An 18,906-nucleotide genomic window follows, 5' to 3' on the forward strand; every position below is an offset into this window, starting at 1 on the left:
AGCAGGCTGCAATGAATTTTGGGAAGTTTGACCGAGTTGTGCCTCAGATAAAAGCGGTGTCATCTCCATCACCGAATTTCCCCACATGCATTACAGAGCAGCAGGGCTTTTTCTTTGATGTATGTACGATTAGTTTCTGTACTATTGAAGTGCGTAAAATAATAATTATTGAACAAAAAATTCAGCAGACCCTTTCAGAAAGATGGCGTAGTCATTTCTACAACACCCTTCCTGCAAAGCACCTCAATTGCAGTTTATAGTCGGGCCAGGAATTCCCCCCCAGGCGAGATAGCTCAAAGGCCATTTGCTGCTACTTCAGAGCGATCCTGTCAGCCATAAATATGGCATACCTGCAAAAAATGTAATAAAAAAAATATGGCAGATGCGATATATCGGTGATGGAGATGAACCAGAACACTAACCAAGGAGTTAGGCTGATACCTCCACTTGCCCTAGTATTTTGCCCCCACCATTAACTTGGAAAATTTACTGCTCTTTTCCTGAAATGAATACTTGAATATCGGGCAAGTAGGGTTTTGCATTCGGGATGCCGCTACAGCAAACATATAACTTCACAGTGGCTATGAAGTAATATGCAGCGATGAAGTGCATTGCAACTTTAAATTTGTTCCCTTGAACCTCAAGGTGGTTTGTGAGTAGCTGTAACATGAAAGACTTGTAGTTCTCTCAACAAATGGTCTCTAGCTAGCTACCTAGCAATTCAAAATCAAATGCAAGGAAAATATAAAGTGCCTAAAGTGTACTGCAGAAAGTCTACACCCCCTTTCAAAATTTTCACCTTTTGGTGCTTTATAGCCTGGAATTATATTGCATTAAATCAGATGTTTCCCACCTTTACTTACACATCGTAACCCACAACTTCCAAGTGAAAAACAAATTCTACAAATTTCAGAAAATGTATTAAAAATACAAAACTGGAATTAACTTAGTGGATAAGTGTCCAACCTTATAATAGCAATTGTAAATTAGCTCAGGTGTAACAAATCACCTTCAAAATCACACACCAATTTAATTGGCCTCCCCCTGTGTTAAATTGCAGTGATTCTGATTGTTTCAGAATAAAATCAGCTGTTTCTGTAGGTTTCCTCTGCTGGGTTGTGCATTTCACAGCAAAGACTCAACCATGAGCACCAAGGAGCTTTAAAAAGACCTCTGGGATAAAGTTGTGGAGAGGCACAGATCAGGGGATGGGTATAAAAATATTTCAAAGGCCTTGAATATCTCTTGGAGCACAGTCAAGACAATCATAAAGTGGAAGGTGTATGGTACCACGAAGACCCTGCCTAGATCAGGCCATCCCTCCAAACTGGATAACCAAGCAAGGAGGAGACTGATCAGAGAGGCCACCAAGAGGCCAATGGCAACTTCGAAAGAGCTACAGGCCTTTGTGGCAAAGACGGGTCACTGTGTGGATGTGACAACAATATCCCAAGCACTCCACAAGTCTGACCTGTACAGTAGGGTGGCGAGAAGGAAGCCATTACTAAAAAAAGCCCACCTACAGTCCTGTTTTTGGTATGCAAACAACCACTCTGGAGATCTGAAGCCAAGTGGCAAAATGTGTTTGTGGTCAAACGGAACCTTTTGGCCAAAATGTTATGTTTGGTGCAAACCCAACATAGCACATCTCCCAAAGAACACCATCCCTACTGTGAAGCATGCTGGTGGCAGCATCATGTTATGGGGATGTTTCTCATCAGCAGGGACTGGGGGATTTGTAAGGATATAGGGAACAATGAATGGAGCAAAATACAGAAAAATCCTAGAGGAAAATCTGCTGCCCTCTGCAAGAAAGCTGAAATTGGGACGGAAGTTCACCTTTCAACATGACAACGACCAGAAGTACACAGCCAAAGCTACATTGGAGTGGCTAAGGAACAAAAAGATAAATGTCCTTGAGTGGCCCAGTCAGAGTCCCGACCTAAATCCAATCGAAAAAAATCTGTGGCATGACTCGACGATTTCTGCCCATCAACACTTCCCATGCAACTTGACTGAGCTTGAACAGTCTTGTGCAGAAGATTGGGCCCAATCAAGGTGTGCAAAGTTGGTAGAGACCTATCCTAACAGACTCACAGCTGTAATTGCTGTTAAAGGTGCTTCCACTGAGTATTAACTCGGGGGGTGGCGGGACAGGGGGGTGGACACTTATCCAATCAAGATATTCTAGTTTTGTATTTTTAATAAATTTTCTGATATTAGTAGAATTTGTTTTTCACTTGGAGGTTGTGGGTTACGATGTATAAATAAAGGTGAAAAAAGTCTGGTTTAATGCATTTTAATTCCAAGCTATAAGGCAACAAAAGGTGAAAATTTTGAAAAGGGGTATAGACTTTCTATTGGCACTGTATACACATATATAGGTATATACATATATAGGTGTATATACATATATAGGTGTATGTATGTATATATATATCTATATATATATATATATACACATATATAGGTGTATATACATATATAGGTGTATGTATGTATGTATATATTGTTACAGACACGACTTTGATGTTAAGGTGGGCCGAGCGGAATGGCCGTCGTGTCCGCACAAATTACCCGATTGTACTCGAACGTCGACGAAGCCGCGCTACGCTGGCTCAATAGGAAAGAGAAGACACCCGGCTGGGTTATAATGACACAATACGACACCAGGGGTTCAGTTCTCAAGACCTCCGGAGGAGGTTATATTAAGGCGGAAGGTTAGATTACAACTACAAGAGGTACATCATAGGAAGACAGGCACTTAGACACAACCTTATATTATTCCCGACAGACCACAGAGAAACAGGACAAAAACTGACTCACACGGGGTTTGATGGCTAGGAAAGGCAGATAGCGATGGCAGATGGTGCACTCTTGGCTCAAAGCAGGGTACACGGTTCGGTCCAGAGATGCGGGGAGGTCTCGTCGCAGCGCTCAGAGGTGACGTTCTTTCTCAGGCCTCTCCAAACTCAGGCGCATCTGTTTCAGCGCTCGCAGGTCCGTCTTTCTCCAGCTGGGGGCGAATCTCACGTCACATCCGGCGCGTGGCCGCGTATATCCGGCGGGGAGTGACACGCCCTCGGCTCGTTAGCTCCGCCTCGTGGAATCGGCACGTTGCTTCTCATTGGGTGCGTGCGGGGGGGGTTACTGGCTCCGCCCCCGACGAGGAGCTGACAGCCAGCCCCTTCGGGGTAACCCCGTGGAGCGCATGGTCTGGAGCTAATCGAGCCGGTGTGAGGACGCATCCTCCCCCGCTCCGCCGCCATCCCCTCTGTTGTTGTTGTAATTGTTGTTGTAGTTGTTGTTATTGTTGTTGTTTGGGGAAGAAGATGGGAGGAGGTATGGGAAAGGTCCTAAACTCACTACTGATGCCATATAATCACATTCTGGTGCAACGAAGAGTCATAATTAATGGAAACGAGGCCTTAACTGACATAGATTAAGAATAACTAGGAAGATGTCCGAAAGGTGGCTACGTGTGGTGCGGTGGACCTGGGCACGACATTTAATGGGGGAATAAGGGGAAGGTCGGCTCTACTGATTGTTATTTACATGCAATGGGACTAGGGAATGGGGGATTGGGGAAAGTTGGGGAGTATTGGAGAAAATAGGGGAATATTTACAAGCGGATATGGAGGCCAAATTCCATATTCGCAACATTGCACCCTTCTCTACCCTCGGGGCGTCCCGACCCGATAAATTTTTACCTACTTTAGTGTGGCACGCAATGTAGTTCCCTCTACTATTAACTCTACCCTGAGTGCGACAGTTTTACAGATATTCACAAATGAGTAAATATGTCCCCCTGCGACGTTGCACCCTTCTCCTCACAGAAACACACCCACAGGATAACCGAATCCGGAAAGAATTCGCAAACTACACATACAGCCGGTAGGGAGCATTATTTACAAGATTACGCTGATATCTACACTACGATCCAGGACCTGTCTTTGGAGGAACACATGCAGATGTTATGCATAGAGAGAGCGCGCTTGCCAACATCGATACACCAACCCACGAGTGCTCTGTGGCCGACGGCCTTTAATAACGTGCAGAGCACCCTGTCCCAGCATCAAAAGCACCACCCCACCGCCAATCGGTGCAGTCACCATTGTTCATTGGAATAAAAATAAATTCGACAACCCCTAACCCTGCAGGTGTCTCTTGCTCTTCTTGTGGTGCACTTGGTGGTGTTAACTATTAGTGGTTCACCTGTATGGCATAGGTGCCACGTTGACCCATAGGTCCATCCCCGGGTGGTGCTTGGCCGCAAACGAACTGCGGTCCATTGTGGGTGGCCACAAACATTGCGGTCCATATGGTGTATCGATCCCGGCAGCAAACAGCGAAAGTGCAGGCCCACAACTGCGCAGCCAGCACCTCTCTCTCCTCTCTCTCTACCCCAAAGCCAGATCCTCGGAGGTGGGAGACAAAAGAAGCAGACAAGTGAGTAAGGTGGTAAGGGCGCAAAAGTGCACGCAATGTAAGGTGATGCACACTGGGGGCACATGGGAACCAGGTGAGACAGGTACGTTCCTATCGTACGCCCCCCCCCCCCCACCAGGTAACCTACATGGCCCCTCCCTTACCCCTTACTGTATCCACACAACACAACACTACCCATAAACATCTACTTTACAAATCAACAAACATCCCTACTGTCTTCCCCGTTCCTCCCATATACCAAATTCGTCTTCTCTCCCTCCTAACCAATCAAATTTGCCATTTTCAACTCTCATCAAAATTTGCCATCTCCAACTCAACATCATAATTTGCCATTACCAATTCATCATCAGTCCCTCCTAGGGAGGGAGAGATGGAATCACCCCAATGTCTCATCCACGTCGTGATGCGTCTCACAAATCCACACAGCGATTCATCTCCTGCAACAAAACAAAGAAAACACAGGTGTGGAGTCATCATCATCACCACAGGTAAGTGGCTGCGTATGGTGCGACAGGTTCATCAATCCTAACTATTTCCTAAGTGACTTTAACAACTTTACACTACCCGGGGTCTTTCTCCGGCCAAACCATTGGCCCTCTTACACTATGGGTTCTAAAAACCAATTCCCATTGGCCAAACTGTGGTGCTTTTCAATTTGGGGTCTCACTCCCCCGATTCATCTCCCGGTGCCCTCGCACAATTTCTGGGCTGTGGCGTGTACCTCTCCCAGCGGGTCTACCCACCTGCACACCTCCACCACTGCAGTTGCCACCCGAGCTTACCTAGCTCCTCACCCTAACCTATCTACCTGGGGAAGGCCCTCTGGCGCTCTCCCCACTCCGTGCCCTCTCTGGCACTGGGCTGCCCGATCCACACCCGGGATCCTCAGGCACCCACTCACAACTACCGGCTCCCAGAGCCCACCTGCGGCCTCACCTGGCCGACATCCTCACAGTGGTGGAGTGCCCAACCAACTACACACACTAACAGGCTACACGCCCAGCCATTTCCACAACACTAATGCACCCATTCACAACACCATTCTGCAACCGCACCACAAATGCCAATATCCAACCACAATTTACCTGCACCCTCTACCTAACACTTACACTACCCGCCCCGGGTGCTCGTGAAAGGGGTCCACTCTTCCCCCATCCACACCTTCGCACCATGCACACCACTCCGTACCACTCACTCCAACTCTCTCCACACACCTGTACCTGCACACCTGTGCTCTCACACCTGGTGCCACCTGCACCCTTCTCTCCCCAAGCGCATTCGCGCTGATCCACAACACTCACTACTCATACACTGCTCCACACACCTGTCCAGTTGCACACCTGTGCAATCACACTTGTTCAATCCTCACACACACAGCATCATCTCAGCTAACTACTCCCTTCTGAAACTTGCGCTTCCCAGTCGTCCCTTTAACTATTGCGCTCCCTCGTCATTATAATCCACACTAATCTACCTGCGTCCCCACTACAGGTATCAGTCACTAACTAATCTTAACGTTACCTAATGTCAATCTTCGCTAGATCCCTACACACCATATCCTAACCCACCCGGGCTAGTTTCCACTGCCATACACCCCATAAGCTATTGCTCCTTTGCCCCCACCTGTGAGGGATGGTGGATTTGCCATCCCACCACATCGGGGGTCTCTCACTATCAATTTTGTTCGTCCAGATTTCCAACCAATTCAAAAATTTTCCATTTACTGCCAATTCTATTCACTTTTCTAAATTTTTGTATCAAATCACTACTATCACTATCACCATCACCCGTCTACTTATTAGGTCCTCTCGGTGCGCCAATCCCTGTCCAAAGCCCGGCTTCGTAAAGCCAAGCAATGGATGCTGGTTGTTTTGTGCCGGCGGCTGGATGCGTCCGGCACTCGGTGCAGGGACGGGGGCTTACCCGGGCCGAGATCCCACGCATCACCTCGGCGTGGAGCCATCCAATGTCCCGATCTCGACCTGCCGGCACGTCTCACCAAAAAGTGGTCGCCATGACGACCCTTTCTATCGGGCTGCCAGCTCCGCCTATTGGAGCACGGACGCGGCCGTTCAAAGCGAGGCCCAGCGTGGGTCGCGCACGGCGGTCCTTTCGAACCCGCCGTGGCTCGGATCCCCGCTGGTTCTCGCGGCACGCGAAGCCCGGCACGCACCGAGGGCCCGCTTCGGCTAAAAGTCGACCTAACCTTTAACCTGTGTAACGTCGATGCTTCACCTGGATTCTTACACCCCGAAGCCCGTTCCTTGCTCACACATCCAGCCGTGCTCATGCTCCTCGTACCTTTCCTTACACACCCAGGTACCCTCATTCCACTCACAGCCTTGGTCACACACCTGACCACCGAACACTTTGGCACACATTCGTTGCTCGCACACCTCACCAATACACCGCTTCGCACCCCCTCCTCGGTCACCTCCTCTGTGACAATCACAGGCGTGCCCTCATTCGAACACCCAACCACGTGCCTCACCACCAACTCCAGCGTGCATTCCCACTCACGCTCTACCATTCCAGGTGTGCATCCTTCCATCCCAGGTGTACATCCTCGCTCACCTGTCACAACTAACTCACGCTCCATGTCACTCTCACTACTTTCACCTCCACTCGTGACAACGCACTCACCCTTACTCTTGACAGCACACTCTTTCCCCATGCACCTGTCCGTCACACACCTTTCTCGCGCACACTCTCCCGTTACACCCTCTGTAACACTCACCACAGGTGGACACTCTTCCTTACTTCTGACAGCGCACTCTTTCCCCATGCACCTGTCCGTCACACACCTTTCTCGCGCACACTCTCCCGTTACACCCTCTGTAACACTCACCACAGGTGGACACTCTTCCTTACTTCTGACAGCGCACTCTTTCCCCATGCACCTGTCCGTCACACACCTTTCTCGCGCACACTCTCCCGTTACACCCTCTGTAACACTCACCACAGGTGTGCATTCTTCCTTGCCTTTGACAGCGCACTCTTTCCCCATGCACCTGTCCGTCACACACCTTCCTCGCGCACACTCTCCCGTCACACCCTCTGTAACACTCACCACAGCACGCTTCCATGTGCTCCCTCGCACACGCGCTACGACCGACTCATTCTCGCCAACACCCTCACTCCTTGGCACACACTTTTTCCTCACACACCCCAGAGTCGGACTTTCTCGCACACCTCCTCTTTCGCACACCAGACCTGTCACACACTTCACCAGTGGCCTCTCACGAACACCCGGGTCTATCTCGACCCCCAAGCTTCTTAAATCCCCTGGCGCATCATACGCACGACCATATTGGTCACCACTTACACCGGGTCCTCTTCCTCTTCGCTTCTCCTCCATCACCTGCGAATCCCTCATCCGGTTAATGAGCACATCATCACGATCCAAACACAGACTTTGGACCAATTCTTTTATCTCCTCTTTTATCTCTTTCTTATCCCCTCTCCGTCGCTTCTTAATTTCGCTCATCCCTTCTTCCACTTCTTCTAATTTGTGCTTCACCTCTTTTATTCCCCGGTACGTCTCCTCAAGCTCATCCTCTAAGGCTACCTTGACCGTTTCCAGGTGCGTCCTCACCTGCCGGTCCTTCGTCTCCATTACCTCTATCACCTCGTCCAACCTCGTTGTCAGTCCCTCACGTACCATCTGACATTCCCTCTTTGTCGCTATCAAGTCGTTTTTTATGTCGTTTTGTGTCGCTTTTAAACCTCCTAATACCGCAGTGTTCCTTTGAACCTGCTCCACTAACTCCGTCTGTCCCACCGTCAGCTGCTCCACCTCCTGCGTCAGGTCCTCTATGCCCCCTTGTAACTTTACAGTCCCCTTTCTCACCTCCTTCTCCATGTGCTCCTTACAGTGCCTCACCTCCTCGCGCACTCCTCCGACCTCCTCACTCACTCCTCTTCTGATCTCCTCTCCCATCACTTGCATCTCCTGCCCAGATGCCACCCTCATCTGCTCCATTTCCTCCCTGTGAGCATCCAGTTTGGTTTCTACCCCCATTCTGACCCCCTCTATCTGCTGCTCCATTTGTTTAACTTCCCTTTCCGCTTGGTCCCTCATGTCCCTCAATTTGCCTTCCATACTGTTTTCTAACCCCTCTAACCCATTTTTCACTCCCTCTATCTGATTCTCCTGGGCAGCCATTCTATTTTCTACCCCCATTAACCCATTTTTCACTTCTTTTATCCCGTTGTCTAACCCCTCAAAATTATTGTCTATCTTCCCAAATTTCTTGTCTAACTCCTCAAAATTATTGTCTAACCCCTCACTGGTACCCCTCGCTTCGTCCCTCATTACCCCCATTTGCTCACTCTGAGCCCTCGCTTCGTCCCTCATTACCCCCATTTGGTTTCCCATTACCCCCATTTGGTTTCCCAAGTCATTCCTCAGGTCTTCACTTGTCTGGACCATGAGCGCCTTTATTTGTTCCATAAATAGGCCCCAATCCATCGGCGGCGCTGCTACGGTCGCGGGCGCGGTGACCAGCGAGGCGCCATTTTGCGCGCCCGCTTCTTCGTGCGTGACGGCGCTATTTTGCGAACCTGCCGCCCTCACTGCTTCGCTCTCCTCCTGTCCCTCATTTTGGTCCTGGATCGACCCTACCTCACTCTCCTTTACCGGACCCCAGCTGTCTTGATCCGCCATAGCGCGACTTGCAAAATTCGAGTTTCGTAAAACAAATCCAATTTTTTTTTTTCGTTATAATTTCGTCGAGCGCAGTACGCGCTCCGAATCGATTTTCCCTCCCAAAATTTGGGCCTAATAAATTTAGTCCCGGGTTCGAATCCCACTCCTGACACCAATTGTTACAGACACGACTTTGATGTTAAGGTGGGCCGAGCGGAATGGCCGTCGTGTCCGCACAAATTACCCGATTGTACTCGAACGTCGACGAAGCCGCGCTACGCTGGCTCAATAGGAAAGAGAAGACACCCGGCTGGGTTATAATGACACAATACGACACCAGGGGTTCAGTTCTCAAGACCTCCGGAGGAGGTTATATTAAGGCGGAAGGTTAGATTACAACTACAAGAGGTACATCATAGGAAGACAGGCACTTAGACACAACCTTATATTATTCCCGACAGACCACAGAGAAACAGGACAAAAACTGACTCACACGGGGTTTGATGGCTAGGAAAGGCAGATAGCGATGGCAGATGGTGCACTCTTGGCTCAAAGCAGGGTACACGGTTCGGTCCAGAGATGCGGGGAGGTCTCGTCGCAGCGCTCAGAGGTGACGTTCTTTCTCAGGCCTCTCCAAACTCAGGCGCATCTGTTTCAGCGCTCGCAGGTCCGTCTTTCTCCAGCTGGGGGCGAATCTCACGTCACATCCGGCGCGTGGCCGCGTATATCCGGCGGGGAGTGACACGCCCTCGGCTCGTTAGCTCCGCCTCGTGGAATCGGCACGTTGCTTCTCATTGGGTGCGTGCGGGGGGGGTTACTGGCTCCGCCCCCGACGAGGAGCTGACAGCCAGCCCCTTCGGGGTAACCCCGTGGAGCGCATGGTCTGGAGCTAATCGAGCCGGTGTGAGGACGCATCCTCCCCCGCTCCGCCGCCATCCCCTCTGTTGTTGTTGTAATTGTTGTTGTAGTTGTTGTTATTGTTGTTGTTTGGGGAAGAAGATGGGAGGAGGTATGGGAAAGGTCCTAAACTCACTACTGATGCCATATAATCACATTCTGGTGCAACGAAGAGTCATAATTAATGGAAACGAGGCCTTAACTGACATAGATTAAGAATAACTAGGAAGATGTCCGAAAGGTGGCTACGTGTGGTGCGGTGGACCTGGGCACGACATTTAATGGGGGAATAAGGGGAAGGTCGGCTCTACTGATTGTTATTTACATGCAATGGGACTAGGGAATGGGGGATTGGGGAAAGTTGGGGAGTATTGGAGAAAATAGGGGAATATTTACAAGCGGATATGGAGGCCAAATTCCATATTCGCAACAATATATATATATATATATATATATATATATATATATATATATATATATATATATATATATATATATATATATATGTATGTATGTATATATATATATATATATATATATATATATATATATGTATATATATATATATATATATATATATATATATGCAGTGAAACCTTGACTTACGAGTTTAATTCGTTCTGTGACCGAGCTCGTAACTCAATTTGCTCGTTTCTCAAATTAAATTTCCCCATTAAAAGGCATTGAAATGCTATTAATCCGTTCCAGCCCCCAAAAAACCACACCAATTTTTTTTGTTACGTGTTTTTAAATAAGAAAAATGTACTTTATAAATAACAAATAATGTATAAACAAGCACGACCTCGTATATACTGTTCATAATAAAAGAGAATGTTGTAGCGACCGATGGGTCCCCCAAGCAAGACCGGCATCAGAATCTCCTTGCTCCAGCCGGTGACGTCACCGGCGGGGATCCCCGGCGCCAGAGTGGCTGGTCACGTGACCGCCAAAGCGTCCCGCGCGTGCGGGTATAATGAGCTTCACCTGTGGATCACGTGACCACCGAAGCACGCCTCGCTTGAGAGGCGTGGCTTTCGGTTTCGGTTTGGGTTTTTGGTTTTGCTTTATAAGGCAGCCCGATAAACGGGCTTTTTAGTGTTCCCGAGTTGGTTTTACGAATAAACATCTTCTCGGACGAGTTTGTGCCTTGCCATCCTTTTATCCGTATTCTGCTGGAGTCCAGACTCCTTCAATGTAAAGAAATAAACTGGTTTTATTAAGTGTTGTGGCGGACACGAAAGCACTGACGTGGTGACATCACCCCGCACACCAAGTGGGGGTGGGCCACGCCGGGGAGAGAGGCGTGGCCTCAGGATATAGACGGGGCGCGCAGCCTTGAGCAGCTTAGTGCTGCAGTTTGAATAAAGACTCTTGTATGAACCGCGTTGTCCGCTTGCTCCTTGCGTAAGCATTAGCACGCGCAGCATCGCGCTACAGTGTATTTACCTTGAAGACCAGACGAAGATGCTGGCGGAGGTGGAGGAGATAACTTTTGCCCTTTTCGCCACACTTTCCTCGCTTTCACTTGCAGGGCGTTTCAATAAAAACCTGTCCAACGAGGTTTGTTTCTTCCTCCCTTTCAAAATGTTTCGAAAATTCTCCATCTCTTCATGGATAGAGGTACGGAGCTTTGAAATAATCGTAACGCCCTTGGCTGGCGTTATAGCCTTTATCGACTCCTTCTGCTTCAAAATCGTACATATCGTAGAAGTACTACGATCGTACTGCCTCGCCAAGTCGACAACACGCACACCTCGCTCATGTTTTTCGACGATTGCGTGTTTTATATCCAAGCACATCATCCTCTTCTTCTTCTCAGTACGGCCCTTGGCACTCAATTTCTTAGGACCCATGGTTAAAACTAAGAAATTTTCCAAAATAACCAACATGCGAAAACAAAGCAGCAGCGATATACGGCAGAGATGCTTGCACGGCAAGATAACCACGTGACCGGAACGCTCGTTGGGCCACCTAGTGGCGGGTGGCGTAAGCTCGTAACTCGGATCTCGGCTCGCATCTCAAAGCAAAAAACCGCCCGAGCGACGGCTCGTATCTCGGAAAACTCGTAAGTTGGTGCACTCGTAAGTCAAGGTTTCACTGTATATATATATATATATATATATATATATATATATATATATATATATATATATATATATATATATATATTTTTTTTTTTTTAAGCAAAAGGCTCTTCTGACAAAACAGTTTCATAGGCTCTGCCTATTAAGCATGAGCTTAGCAGAGCTACAGCCCTCTACATCTCCTTAGGATTGTATCTGCAGCCATTATCAGGAAGATAATTTAATTCTTAATTTTATAGACCAATCCACCCCAGAGAGGGATCATCCACAGACATTTGCTTCGAGATTGTTGGCACTCGCCTTATGAGCGAGGCCTTTTTATACAAAAACAGGTTAAAAATCAAAACATTTCAACAACAAAGAACCGCATACCCTCGCAGTAAACGCTTACACACATTAACCTGTTTGTGGTACACAAGAGTTCAGAATTGTTTTGTGTACCACAGACAACTTGATGTATGGCAGGCATTTCCTGTTTGTCAGGATGCATGCAGCAACAGCTCGTTTGGCACTTGCTTCCTGGTACCCATGACAGTGATCGGGTCTGATATCGACATTTACCTACATAAAACACAGTGTGTTTTTACATTTGTACATATCTGTCCCCTTCACAAGGCTGATTTGAATAGGGTTTTAAAAGCCAATCTTTTAACATGACTGTGTTCACCACGGTCTAATTTTCATGATAAAAAATTTGAAAAACATTTTCCATAAAAGAGTAATTATGTCTCTTCAAATTGGAATTGTAGATGGCTTGCCTCAAAGGCAGTGTACAGAAGCGTTTTTTTTTATAACTACATAAATACAAGGTGCATGGAGCTGACATTTGCTGCACATCATGTGCAGCGCACGCAGAGTAAAAGACTGTTCATTTATGTCTGTAGGATATATATTTTTTATTTTTTTTATTTTTTTGTATACAAGATCGAGGCTCGTAAAAGAGCTAACATTGATCACACAAAAAGTCAAACCGACACATAAAACACAAAAATAATGGGAGCAGTAGACAAGATGGGGAGAGAGGGGGAAGGACACAAACGCAACATTTGAGAGCAGGGACATCGGGAGAAATGTGGAAGAGGGAGGGCTTTGGGGGGAGGTGGGAGAGGTATAAAACATATGAACACTGCAAGGACTTCCAGGAAAGAGGTTGGAATTTCAAAAAAAGTCTATCTGGGGTGAATTAGCGGGGGTAGAAAAGATCAAGGTTTTGGATGGGGGAAGATAAGAGATGGTGGTGAACAGCTCTTTTAAAGACCTGGAGGGACGAGTGGGATAGAACAGAGTGAGGGAGTTTGTTCCAGAGGCGAGATAAAAGAGGAATGAAAGAGTGAAGGTGAATTATAGAGTCTTGATTTTGTCAGTTTCACCAGAAGAGGGTTGTTGGCAGATCTTGTGCGACCTGAAGGAATATTGGGGGTACAGAGCACAGAGAGAGCTGGGGGAGCAAGGCCGGAGAGGAGTCGGTAGAAGACAGAAAGACCACCAACCTGCCTGCGGTGAGTGAGTGAAAGGCCCTCGGAGTTAGCTTCATCGCAGGAGATTCCAATGATTCTGAAAGCTTTGGTTTCAACAGCGTAAAGCCGAGCTAGGTGTGAGGCAGGAGCACTGGCCCATAGGGGAGAACAGTATTCCATTGAGCTTCGGATGAAAGCCTTGTATGTGGTGAGGAGTTCAGGTGTGCCAAGGAAGGACTTCGCACGACGGAGGATGCCCAGTTCACGACTGGCTTTGGAGGCCTGCTTGGAAATGTGGTTTTCCCAAGAAAGATTATGGCAGATAGTGAGACCCAAAAGCTTGAGCGACAGAACTTCTTGGAGAGGATTGTTGAGAAAGTAGATGGGAGGATTTTCCAGTCGGTCTTTTCGGAGAGACATCGTAAAAGTGTGAGATTTGTCAGGATTGAAAGACATGTTCCACTTGTTTGACCAGTCTGTGATTTTGTCCAGGTCTGCAGAGAGTGAGGAGGCTGCAGACTGCCGATCTGAGGGATGAAGAATGGAGCGGCAGATAGTGGAGTCATCAGCAAAGAGACAGAGGATTTTCGAGAGAGTCGGAGAGATCATAAATGAAGACCAGAAATAGCACAGGGCCCAGAACACTACCTTGGGGGACTCCAGCCAGAACAGGAAGGGGAGATGAGAGAAATCCATTCAGGGCCACACGTTGCCTATGACCAGAGAGGAAGTCCGCAAGCCATGAGTGGAGATTTCTATGGATACCTTAGGAGGAGAGTTTGGTGAGCAGAGCTGGGTGCCAGACCGTATCGAAGGCACGTGATATGTCAAGTGAGACAGCTCTGATTTCCTGTTTGGCATTGAGGACCTCCATCCATTGTTGAGACAGCAGAAGCAACATGTCCAGAGTAGAATGACCTGGTCTGAATCCAAATTGATGATCAGAGATCAAGCCATTGGAGAAGAGGAAGGATTTGATATCCAAAGCAATGATGGATTCCATGACTTTGCTGATAATTGGAATCAGGCTGATTGGTCTGTCATTGCAAGGATCTGTTTTTGCACCTTTTTGTGTAAAGCGGTAATGTTTGCTGATTTCCAAGATGCTGGCAGATGACCTTGAGCAAAAGAGAGGGTGAAAAGAACAGAGAGAGGGTGAGATAGAGCGGCAGAGCAGGATTTTAGGACCCGTAGGCTGATGCCTTCTGGTCCAGTTGCAGAATCAGAGTCGAGGTGAGACAAAAACTCCTCCACCTTGTCAGGAGAGAAGGACACAGAGTCCAGGAGCAGTTGGGTTCGACTGGGAAAGGTGGGAACAGAGAGAGATGGGTTTGGGACACAAGATTTTGAGGCAAACACAGAGTTGAGGCATTCGGCTTTGTCACGTGCGGTGTCAACTGTGTAGACATTTGAGGTAAGGGAGGGGATGGAGGGGGAACAAACACCAGAAACGGATTTGACCAGACGCCACCAGGATTTGGAGGAAGGAGACAGGTTTGATAGTTCAATCTTGAGTGTGGGAGAGATCGTGCTTCCTGGCACTCCTGAGGGTAGACACACACTTGTTCCGAGCTTGGTGGAAGGAACTGAGATTGCCTTCAGTTGGATTTGCCTTCCAAGAGGCAAAGGCAAGTTGTTTCAGGGCAACTGCCTCACCACAAGATTCAGTGTACCATGGACGGGAGGAAGGGTAAGACAACTGAAGACGAGATGGGATAAATCTGTGCATGAGAGAGAGCAGTTTGCTTTTGAAGAATTCCCAGGAAGAATTGATGTCAGAGGCAGTAGAGATGGGAGACCAGTCCAGATGATTGATGGCTGCTTGAAGACCGTGCCAGTTGGCCTGAGTGAAATGCCAGGCTCGTCGACGCTGAGGAGGCTCTCTGAGAATGGTCAGAGAGATGTCCACTTTAACAAGCACATGATCAGATGAGCCGATTGGAGTAGAACAAGAGCAGCAGACATTTTCAGGGAAGTTAGTCATAACCAAGTCCAGAAGAGAAGATGCTCCGTTGACTGAGATCCGGGTCAGGAAATTGACACATTGTGTCAGTCCCAATGAGTCGCAGAAGTCCTTGCTGAGGTGCCAGGGCTGGTGAGAGAGGAACCCACACCCAGCCAGCTGGCATTATGACAGTTGAAGTCGCCACATATGAGGAAGAGAGAGTTGGGATGAGTTGATAGAAGTTGGTGCATGTTGACCGACAGCGAAATGTAAATGGAGTCATCACTGTTTGGAGGACGGTACAGAACACATATGAACAAAAGGTGGGAGCGGAGAGGAAGCCATAGCCAGAGGTACTCCTGGGGGTGGGGTGGAGAGAGGGCAGTGCAAGGAGAGTGAGGAAGAGTTTTTGATAAAGATAGCAACCCCACCTCCAGGACGAGGCTCAGGTCTATCATACCGGAGGAGGGAGTAACCAGGAAGAGATATTAAGGAATCAGAGACATCTTGAAGGAGGAAAGTTTCTGTTAATAAATAAAGGGATATTAATAACAGACAAATAATTTCTGTTAATGTATAATAAATAAAGAAGATGGAAGCACACCTGACGCTAGGCCAAGACTTCAGACTTTGGCACGCTCACGAGGTTGAACTGTCAAAGAAGCTGTTGCAACTCGTCATTTTGACTGACTTCTATGCTAGTATATATATGCACACACACACACACACACACACACACACACACACACACACACACACACACATATATATATATATATATATATATATATATATATATATATATATATATATATATATATACGTATATATATTTATTTATTTATGTATATATATATGTATATTATATATATTGTATATATATATATATATGTATATATATATATGTATATATGTATATGTATATATGTATATATATATATATATATATATATATATATATATATATGTATATATATATATATATATATATATATATTTATATATATATATATATATTTATATATATATATATATATATATATATATATATATATATATATATATATATATATATATATATATATATATATATACTAGCTCGGCTCGCTACGCTCGCCTCATCACGCGTCGTTACTGAGGAACGGGCTTATTTTTGCTTAGGATAATGACTGTACCTGAGTTGCTCTGTTGTCATGATTTACACCAATCATAATACAAACAATTATTTTGCACAAATGTATTTGTCGTGTTTGTGATATTACATTTTTATAAGCAATTTAGGTTGAAAATATATTTGAAATTCAAAAAAGAACCCCTCAGCACATACATACGGGAGGGGTAGGTGCAGACTGGAAGTTTGGGACGATTACACCTCACCACCACGTAATTCAAAACACCTCACCACCATGTAATTTAAAACACCTCATCACCACATAATTTAAAACACCTCACCACCACGTAATCGAAAACACCTCACCACCATGCAATTCAAAACACCTCACCACCACGTAATTTAAAACACCTCACCACCAAGTAATTCAAAACACCTCACCACCAAGTAATTCAAAACACCTCATCACCAACTAATTCAAAACATCTCACCACCACATAATTAAAAACACCTCACCACCACGTAATTATAAATACCTCACCACTACGTAATTCAAAACACCTCACCACCATGTGATTTAAAAACACCTCAACACCACGTCATTTAAAAACACCTCACCACCACATAATTCAAAATACCTCACCACCATGTGATTCAAAACCACCACCACGTTATTAAAAACACTTCACAACCACGGAAACAAAAGTTTGATGTTGTCATTAAGTGACAACACAGACACTGCCCAGATGTGTAGATATATAGATAAATGACTGCACCTGAGTTGCTGTTTTGTCATGATTTTCACCAATCATAATACAAACAATTACTTTGCACAAATGTATTTGTTGTGTTTGTGATATTACATTTTTATAGGCAATTTAGGTTGAATGTTTTTTTTTCAAGAAAGTACCCCTCTGCACATACATAGGGGAGGGGTAGGTGCAGACTGGAAGTTTGGGACGATTACACCTCACCACCACATAGTTCAAAACACCTCACCACCACGTAATTCAAAACACCTCACCACCACGTAATTCAAAATACCTCACCACCAAGTAATTCAAAACACCTCACCACCAAGTAATTTAAAACACCTCACAGCCATAAAACACGTAATAAAAACACCTCACCACCACGAAATTAAAAACACCTCACCACCACGAAATTAAAAACACCTCACAGCCATAAAACACGTAATAAAAACACCTCACAGCCATAAAACACGTAATAAAAACACCTCACCACCACAAAAGTAAAAACACCTCACAGCCATAAAACACGTAATAAAAACACCTCACAGCCATAAAACACGTAATAAAAACACCTCACAGCCACGAAATTAAAAACACCTCACCACCACGTCATTTAAAAACACCTCACCACCAAGTAATTCAAAACACCTCACCACCACATAATTCAAAACACCTCATCACCAACTAATTAAAAACACCTCACCACCACGTAATTATAAATACCTCACCACCAATTAATTTAAAACACCTCACCACCATGTGATTTAAAAACACCTCACCACCATGTGATTTAAAAACACCTCACCACCATGTGATTTAAAAACACCTACCACCACGTCATTTAAAAACACCTCACCACCACATAATTCAAAATACCTCACCACCACGTGATTCAAAACCACCACAACGTTATTAAAAACACTTCACAACCATGGAAACAAAAGTTTGAGGGAGTCGTTAAGTGAGAACACAGACACTGCCCAGATGTGTAGATATATAGATAAATGACTGCACCCATGTTGCCGTTTTGTCATGGTTTAAACCAATCATAATTCAAACAATTATTTTGCACAAATGTATTTGTAATATACGTGATATCACATTTTATAAACAATTGAAGTTGAAAAAAAAAATTTTCCCCAAAAAAATTCCCCCCAAAAAAGAAATTGGAAAATTTTTCAAAAAAATACCCGTAGGACATACCGACGGGAGAGATATGTGCATTCCAGAAGTTTGGTACGATTTCACAAAAGTTTGAGAAAGTAGTTCAGTGACAACACAGGACAACACAACACAGGACAGACGCTGCACAGATATATATATATAGATACTTGCTTGGCTCGGCTCGCTGCGCATGGCTCATCACGCGTCGTAACTGAGGAACGGGCTTATTTTAGCTTAGGATAATGACTGTACCTGAGTTGCTGTGTTGTCATGATTTACACCAATCATAATACAAACAATTTTTTTGCACAAATGTATTTGTCGTATTTGTGATATTACATTTTTATAAGCAATTTAGGTTGAAGATTTAGGTTGAAAATATATTTAAAATTAAAAAAA

At 45.8% G+C, this 18,906-nt stretch overlaps 1 protein-coding gene across 3 annotated transcripts in view; it reads left to right on the forward strand.

Moving 5' to 3' along the window:
• The window catches only part of LOC137439629 (protein diaphanous homolog 2), a 132,414-nt gene that overhangs the window by 76,739 nt on the left and 36,769 nt on the right, over positions 1-18,906 (forward strand). The window lies entirely within an intron of this gene.

Source organism: Myxine glutinosa, chromosome 14 (assembly GCF_964187855.1).
Source record: "Myxine glutinosa chromosome 14, kmMyxGlut1.1, whole genome shotgun sequence".
NCBI classification, from domain to species: domain Eukaryota; kingdom Metazoa; phylum Chordata; class Myxini; order Myxiniformes; family Myxinidae; genus Myxine; species Myxine glutinosa.